The sequence below is a fragment of the Engystomops pustulosus genome, chromosome 2, assembly GCF_040894005.1.
Source record: "Engystomops pustulosus chromosome 2, aEngPut4.maternal, whole genome shotgun sequence".
NCBI classification, from domain to species: domain Eukaryota; kingdom Metazoa; phylum Chordata; class Amphibia; order Anura; family Leptodactylidae; genus Engystomops; species Engystomops pustulosus.
In genome coordinates this window covers 206258040-206266801 of record NC_092412.1, presented here as the reverse complement: position 1 = coordinate 206266801, position 8762 = coordinate 206258040, and the positions used below count along the sequence as shown (strand labels likewise).

The 8762-nt window shown below is 39.3% G+C and overlaps 1 long non-coding RNA gene across 1 annotated transcript in view; it reads left to right on the top strand.

Annotated features, from left to right (window-relative positions):
- Window positions 1-5182: 5182 nt before the first annotated feature.
- Window positions 5183-8762, top strand: part of LOC140119168 (uncharacterized) — a 31005-nt gene continuing 27425 nt past the window's right edge. The window contains exon 1 of the long non-coding RNA XR_011853337.1: window positions 5183-5268. This is a non-coding gene — a long non-coding RNA (uncharacterized lncRNA). The remainder of the gene's footprint in view (window positions 5269-8762) is intronic.

The window sequence follows — 8762 nt, the reverse complement described above, 5'->3', positions numbered from 1 at the left end:
TGCCACTAATACACCCCAAGTGTGGCCTAACAGGGAAAATGCTAAACTAAGATATACTCATTGATTAGTGTAAAAACACAGTATAGTACCCTATTTTGTCCTCCCTCACTGTATAATGCCACCTGTTTTGGGCCCACAGATTACAATGCCCGCATTGTAGTTCACACTTAGTAAAGTCCCTCAATGCGGCCTTCACACAGTATTCTGCCCACTGATTGTAGACCCACACAGTTTAATGCCCTCCATCGTGACCCTACACATTATAATGTCTACTACTGTGGCCTCCATACAATATAGTAACCTGCGTTGTAGCTCCTAGAGGGTAGTATGTCCTTATTGTCCCCTAAACTTTATACCCAACTTTTTGTAGCCTCCACAACACATGATAGCTCCCCCCCCAATTTTGGTCCCTACAAAGTGGTTCTAGAAGCACAGCTTGTTTTAATCCATCAAAGAAAATGTACTTGTGTATTCTTCCCCAAAGTGTGGGACAGAGATATGTTCGGCTACTCCTTTTTTGGCATTTTCCTGCTACCTTCTCACTTATCTGTTTAGGGATTTCTCTCTGACACCTATCAGAACATGACACTAAGCCAGTACCTCTGCAATGGCTGCTCCAGCTGATGGTACAACATTGTATAGTAACTACACAGTAGTGCCATTGACAGGGCTCAGTCTAAGGCTCACTTGCCAAACTCCAGTCATTTTGTTTGGACATAGACTGGACTACATTTCTTTCTTCTCTCAGGACACCATCAGCCCAAAAAGCCCAGCGCATCACGCTACCCTTTCTCCAAGACATTCCTATTAAAGACTGCTGCCAGTCTATCCACAATTCACCTTAGGCTGCAATCGCTGTCCACTGCACACACAACACACAAGTCATGCACAGGAATCACCCATGAAAAAGTCAAAAAAATAGCCACATAATGGATGCAATAATAACTTTTTAACCAAAAGTTGAATTTTTATCAAACACATGGGCCTAACATACCAGGAATTACACACCTAAGGCTGCATTCACACACATTCGATATACGACCCCCATACACTTCTATGGGCTCACGGCGCCCTAGGGGAGCGGTACGGTGCAGCACATGTGCGCCATATATCCCTATGGAAAGGGGCGGGGTGAGCAGTGCTCTCCCCCTCCTCCTCTCCTCGCGCGCAGCCGTGTGCCCGCCGTGCTACGGTGCGGCGGGCAACGGGAGTGTGCATGCAGCCTTACAGTGTCAAAACTCAGACTCAAATGTATGCCTCGCTGTCTCATAATCAATTGGAATTTCACAATTTAATACGGGAAATGTAAATGTGGTAGGTGAAACATTTTCTACATTGGTGGCTTCTAACAGTATGTGACATTTGGAAAGGCATTATAAACAATGATACAGCTTGGCGAGGAATGTCACATAGGACTGCGTATTTCTGAAGTGAAGGTCTAGCTACCTAATTGTCATTATCCTCACAAGGACATTGTGTGAAGGAAAAATGATTACTTCTCTCACCCTGCTATAAAAAAGAAAATCACTGCATCACAAAATCCTCTGCTTAAATCATTGCGAGAAATAACCCCACGAGGAGGACCTTAGTCATTAATTTCAAAATAAGAGTAATTAAAATGAGTCACATCATAGCGAGTTGCCGATAATATGACCTTCCTTCCACTTTAATTTTCATATAAATTTTTATTGAAGGTCAGGTTTATGCAATGAAAAAAAAGGAAACCTTTTGTTCTCAAGGGAGGATAAAATATGACTTGTTCACTGTTCTTCTCATAGCTCTAGGCTTAATGGTCCTTGACAAGGATAACCTAAGAGTTAATTCTACTCTGCGTCCAACTGCCATCATTGTCAGCCTCATCATACTAATATCTAAATGGTTCATATTTGGTGCAAGGAATTTTAAAAGCAAACACAATAACTTGTTTCATCAGGAACCAATTGAATGCTATTATTTCAATATGGCCATTGTGAATTGCATTTCTGTCTACATATAGGTCAGAAACCTCACTTTCTTTCAGTTACTTATTCAAGGTTAACAAGAGATGTTATAGAAGGAGGGTCTAGGAAAGTATCCAAATGTTGCATATTTTTTTATGAATATATCTATTTTCTGCTCTAGAAAATGAAAAATAAAGGATCTTTTCACTTTGGGTGTCAAAAAGGATTGAATGACAAATTTTACTTCTTTCTAATTTACTTTTGTGACTATTCCTCTCTTTTCCGAGGTATTTGGCTACTGTTAGTGAATGGTAATCATCACCAGTCTGTGAGCAAAACAGATTGGACATCAAAGCAATATATTGTAGATGTATGTAGCATAGGAATGTGCTATAGCCGCTGATGTATGTAGCTCATTACATTGAAATGATTGTATCTTTTTATCAAGGGAAATTTACACTAGGTCTGTATCAACAGCTCTTAATCTGCTAGTCACAATCTGCTAGTTTTCTGATGGTCTTATGGGCTGAGGCAGGACTCCCACTTCCCTTGTGTGGCAGCAGAGCTTTCAGCTCCTATGCTTCACTGCTCTCCATTCATCTGTGTCATACTGGTTGCTGTGCAGGCAGGGCCGGATTAAGGTTGGTGGGGGCCCATGGGCACAAAATCCGGTTTGGGCCCCTATTGATTGTAACCCAGACAGGGAACAGCAATCTCTATACACTGCTCCCCAGCGATAGCTATATACAGCCTCCCCAGTAATCACTATATACAGCACCCAGCATTCACTGTACAGGCAGTCCCTGGGTTACATACAAGATAGGGTCTGTAGGTTTGTTCTTAAGTTGAATTTGTATGTAAGTCAGAAATGTATATTTTATCATTGTAATCCCAGACAGAACTTTTTTGGTCTCTGTGACAATTGGATTTTAAAAATGTTGGGTTGTTATAAGAATCAATATTAACACTAAAGCTTAATTACAGACACCTGTGATAACTGTTACAGCTGATCAATGTAGCCTAGGACTAAAGTACAGTAAATTACCAATATCCAGAGGTCCGTTTGTAACTAGGGGTCGTATGTAAGTCGAGTGTTCTTAAGTAGGGGACCGCCTGTATATAGCTCCCCTGGCAATCACTGTATACAGCTCCCCTGTAATCACTGTATACAGCTCCCCTGTAATCACTGTATACAGCTCCCAGAAATCCCTATATACAGCTCCCCCAGCAATCACTATATAGAGCTCCCCCAGCAACCACTATATACAGCTCCCAGCAATCATTATATACAGCTCCCCAGCAATCACTATATACAGCTCCCCAGCAATCACTATACACAGATCCCCAGTGATCATTATATACAGTCCCCCAACAATCACTATATACAGCACCCCAGCAATCACTATATATAGCTTCCCCAGCAACCACTATATACAGCTCCCCAGCAATCACTGTATACAGCCCCCCAGCAATCACTATATAAAACTCCCTAGTAATCACTATATACAGCCCTCCTGTGATCACTGTATACAGCCCCCCAGCAATCACTGTATACAGCCCCCCAGTAATCAATATATACAGCTCCCCCAGCAAACACTATATACAGCCTCCCTATAATAACCATATAGACCCTCTATAATAACTATATACAGTCCTCTATAATAACTATACACAGTGCCCTGTATATAGGGGAACTGTTCTAGTTACCCATGGAAACTAATCAGAGCTCAGCTTTAATTTCCCCACATCTGTTTATAAAATGAAAGCTGAGCTATGATTGGTTCGATGGCACCTAGAACAGTTTTACCTCACTTCTAATAAATCTGCCCCATTGAGTGCAAATGTACCTATTTAATTCCCTTTAAGTCTTATTCTATACTCACATTCCATTAGAGAATGAATATAACAAATATATAACAAATAACATCATCCTTTTATGAAGTGAATAAATGTAAAACATGCCAACTTACATGTAAGCACTAATATGAAGAAATATTTGTTAAGGTTTCTACCTATGGCTAGTAATAAATGTGCTCACAAACCTTATCATATACATGCAGTACAGATGAAACAAACATTAAACGACATCTACCATCAACATCATGGACACTTGCTCATAGATCTAAGCACCGTTACTGTGGTAATCTCTTTCCTTCAAAAATCAACTTTTAAAATGATGCTAATGAGTAAAGCCAGATCACAGATGGGCTTTGGTAAACCCAGAGGCTCATTACCATAATTTTAAAAGTTGATTTTAGAAGGCAGGAGGCCATGGATAACAAATATAAGAAGATTACCACAGTGCATGGATATATGAGTAAGTGATTCTGGTTTATCGTACTTGATTTTGATTTCCTTGACCTACTGTAGTGTAAAAACTTTAAATGGGTTATCTTTGCAGAATTAGCAGCATTTTACTAAGCCTCTTCGGCTTCTGGGCTTGTTCTTGTTCTATATCTTTCCCCTGCTCCCTCAGCACCTCCCTCTTGCTGTGCCTACTGTTCTCTCACACATTGTAAGGGATGTAAGTGTGTAACATTTTGTGAAGATGCAAAACAGAGGGGCTCTTGTAACACCTCCTAGAGATATTCAGGCCCATTAGCATAATTGTAAAAGTTGATTTTAGAAGGAATGAGGCCATTTATAATACATTTAAGAAGATTACAAAGTCACAGTTCCTGGATTTCAGGGCCCTTAATTATCATGCTTGACTTTTTTGGTAGAAACGGCCATGGTACTGCATATGACAGTTCTAACATAAAGCAGAGTAATAGTTGTGATAATTGATTACAGGTGCATTCAGCACAGCAAATTTGTATGTATTGCCCAGTGTCCTGTTGTGGCTTCATTATTACCATAGAGGGTTTCCAACCAAATAGAGGACAAAACATCCATAAAAGCTAAAAGTTTTTGGCAGTAGTAGTTATTTAAGCCTATTTTATTTACGACAACTCCTGGTTTGCCACAGTCTTTTCAGCTTTGGAAGTGTGACCATGAAGAGCTCTTGACTGCTTCACAATCTCGTGTATTGAATGCAGATGATATATTATATTATTATATCATTTGTTTCTTATCTGGATAGTAGCCTTCCTGGAATGTTAAGCATTGGATTGGATTAGGAACAAAACATTTTGTTAATAGTTAATTTTGATCCAGGGGGTTATTCTGATGTCACACTGTCACCAGCCTTGTAGGGTTTTTTCTCTTCCTCTGGATCAATACTGAATGATCTACAGATTGAACTTGGACGGTCATCCGTTATAGCGCTTCTGGACTCCAGAGCTAAGGACGCAGCAGTGTGGTATGCTCATTGTGCAAAATGCATCAGGTAGAGCTACAAATTCTGTGATAATATTAACCCCTTAATGCATGCATGCATATTATTAACCCCTTAAAACATGCATGCCATAATGGAGGATGTTGGCTGCATTATGTTGTCAGCATTGCTGGGTGTGAACCATTTACCTGCTTCCTGCCATTCCAGGACCTGCCATTGGGTAGAATCTACAAAAGTGTTCTGGAGTCACAGTGTTATTGATCCATAGCAAATTCTCCATATACTGGAATACTGTTGTACTGCAGGATAGGATAGGAATGGTCATATCCTAGGGTTAAAGTGCCTTTGAGAGTCTAAAAAGTTGTAAAAGAAAAATAAATCAAAACTAAAAATTCACAGTCAGAATTTTGATTGTGGGGAGTGAAAAATGGAAATGTGAAAACAAAAAAGGGCCAGGTCGTTAAGGGGTTAATATTTACAAATGTTTATGTTTGGCGATGAACCCCTTAACGGAAAATATCGCACAAATGTCTGAAATGCCACTTTTCCGCTATTAAGCAAGACCAAAAAGTGTAATAAGTAATGAAAAGGTCTCATGGTCCCTAAAATTAGCAATCTAAACATCATCAAGGCCCGAAAAAAAATACTTTATAAAGGTCTGTTTTTTAAATCTATTTTAAAAAGTTTTTTTTTTAATCTATTTAAAAAACATAATAAAACCTCTATACATTTGGTATCCCCCTCATCTTACCAACCCAAGAAATAAAGTAGAAGTGTCACTTGGAGTTAAACCATAAAAGCTGTGTCCACTAGAAAATGGAGCATATACGTTTCTTCTGCAATTTTATCACATTTGGAGTTTTTTCAAATGTTTTCACCAGAAAGTTCAACTTGTTCCACAGAATATAAGCTCTCATGGAGCTCTCTAACAGCAAAATAAAAAAGTTATGGATTTTTAAAACGGGGATTGAAAACCGGAAACGCGAAAACCCAAAAATGGCTTGGGCCTTATGAAGCCAAAGTTAGTCAGAGTACTGTTATATCATTGAACCTTAAGATCCCAGAACATAGACAGTCAAGGATCTGGCGGCGTGCACCACCACAGGCATCGAGTGCAGGAGGATATCTAGGTGATTGGGTGAGCGATCCGATTTTTTCCTTTTTTGATGTTATCATTGAACCTTATACTAGCAAAATTATGTTTAATTGGGGGGCTTATAGTAATACACAATGGGGCACATTAACTTACCCGTCCCGTTGACACTGCTGTTCCGTTATGTCCGACGAGGATTCATAGCTGCCGCACTAAGATCGTGCGTCCAATTTCCTGCATCTGGGGCTTCCCCGCTGAGGTCCGCCGGAGTTCACCATCTTCTTCCCAGTGCATGTAAGTGCTGATTGCAACACAATTTTGAAAGGTAAATTCTGCGGTTTGTCTGAATCAGCCGGCTTGTCCGATGGCCACACCCTGATTTGTGTTGCATGAAAGCTGGCGCCGATGCGCCACAAACCGATCGCGTGTGCCAAAAACCTCTGTGCAATTCAGGGCAAATCGGAAATATTCGGACAAATCGGAAATGCGTCAGACGGACCCTTAGTAAATGTTCCCCAATAATAGATAAATAGATAGATAGACAGACAGATAGATATTTTTGCATTGGGTAAACAAATCATCCAAGGTTCTTGAGTCATTCCCTGTCACTGCTTTACAGTTTATTGTCTTTTCTTTATAAAATGTGGTAGCGCACAATGAAAGATACAGCTTTTTGTTCTAGTTTATAAGTCATTAGTGATTCACACCTAATAAGAGGATACTCTAAACGACAATCTGTTTAGAAGTGGTGAGTAGAGATATATCCATGTCCTTTCCCGGAACAGTTACTAAGCTCTAGTGTACTTTACTCAAAAGTCATTATCTGAAAACATGGGCAGAATTTACAAATAATACCATAGCAAGGTCAGGGTCACAGTCAGGACAGAAAAAATATATTGGTCAGGCCAGATATAAGTTTGAATAGTAATTTAATGCTGACATTAAGGCTGACCAGTTGCTATGGCAATCCAAGATTGCAGAGGAGGAAATCCGCCACCAGGACGTGTGAGCTGCCGGCAACTGGCATTGATATTATAGAGATGCAGTAGAAAGATTTGGATCAGGTAGCATATCAAGCCAATGCCAATGGCAACTAGAGCAATAACTGAAATGGTGATGGATACCACTATGATAGAATTAGGCAACACTCGACCAGTGTTTGTCAATGTGTCCAAAAATATGGCAATATTATTTAACCCAGGCCATTTTTCTTTCTTCCGTTGGCATTTTTCACTCCCCATCTTCAATTATTTTTTTTTCGTGCCCAGAGCAATATGAGGGGTTTTTTTCTGCCTAACAAATTGTAGTGACGCCATTACATATATTTCATGCCATATACTAGGAAGCTGGAAAAAAAATCCAATTGGAACAGAATTGTCAAAAACTGCGCCATTTTCTTGTGAACCCTGTTTTTATGCCTTTCACTGTGAGCTCTAAATGACACCTACCATGTATTGTTTGGGTTGATCATTGAGATACCAAATTTAATAGATGTTTAATAGATTTTATAAAAATGAAACTTTTTGTAAAAAAAAAAATCTTAACTTTGCCCTATTCTATTGCTAATTACTTTTTCATACTTCACTATGCAAGTCGTCATTTTTTGTGGGATGAGCTGGTGTCAGCGATGGGTCTTTACTGCATAATGTAGTAGACATGCGCCATGCATGAAAGTCTATAAACCCTCTTCATACATCCATACGTCATAATGCCTAAAGGGGTTAAAGAGGTTTGATTGCATTTTTACATTTTTACTGATCCTATATGATCTCTGTAAGGGCAAAGTATTTTTTTGTTTAGTTAAATAAACCTTTACCTTGTTTCCTTTACAAATCTTTGGCTTTGTTTTCCACTTTCCTAATAGCAAACTAAAACCAGTCACCTGCTACTATGAGGTTTAGATCTGAACACAGTGGGAGATATACACAGCACTAGCAGAGGTATAATGATAGCGATTGCAGTGGTCCCATATGTATCTGGGCCCATAAGCCAGTAGGACCATTAGCCTCTCTACAATTGAAAGCAAAACTCTAACTCTGCACTAAGCAAAAATAATCAATTCTCTAATTTACTCTAATTAGCTATCTGCAGGGGTTTTGCAGCTAGCAGAGGGTTTACCTTGCCCCCAGGATAATCTGCATGTGCCAAGCTTTCTCTAAATGACACCTTTCATTTATTGTTTGGGTTGATCATTGAGATACCAAATCGAATAAATGTTTTTATCAATTTTATAAAATTGAAACTTTTTGTACAAAAAAGTTATATCTGAATCTGATTTAATAAGAAATTATGTTAACTATACGAGATATATCTTAGGCTAGTAAGAAGCCAGCAGCATGATACAGGTATCGTTGGAATTGTTGTTAAAGGCTCTCTCCAGCTGTACTAACACTATTTTTTCTCAGTTACCAGGGGAGTAACTTTAGGGGGTGCAGAGGTTGCGATTGCACTT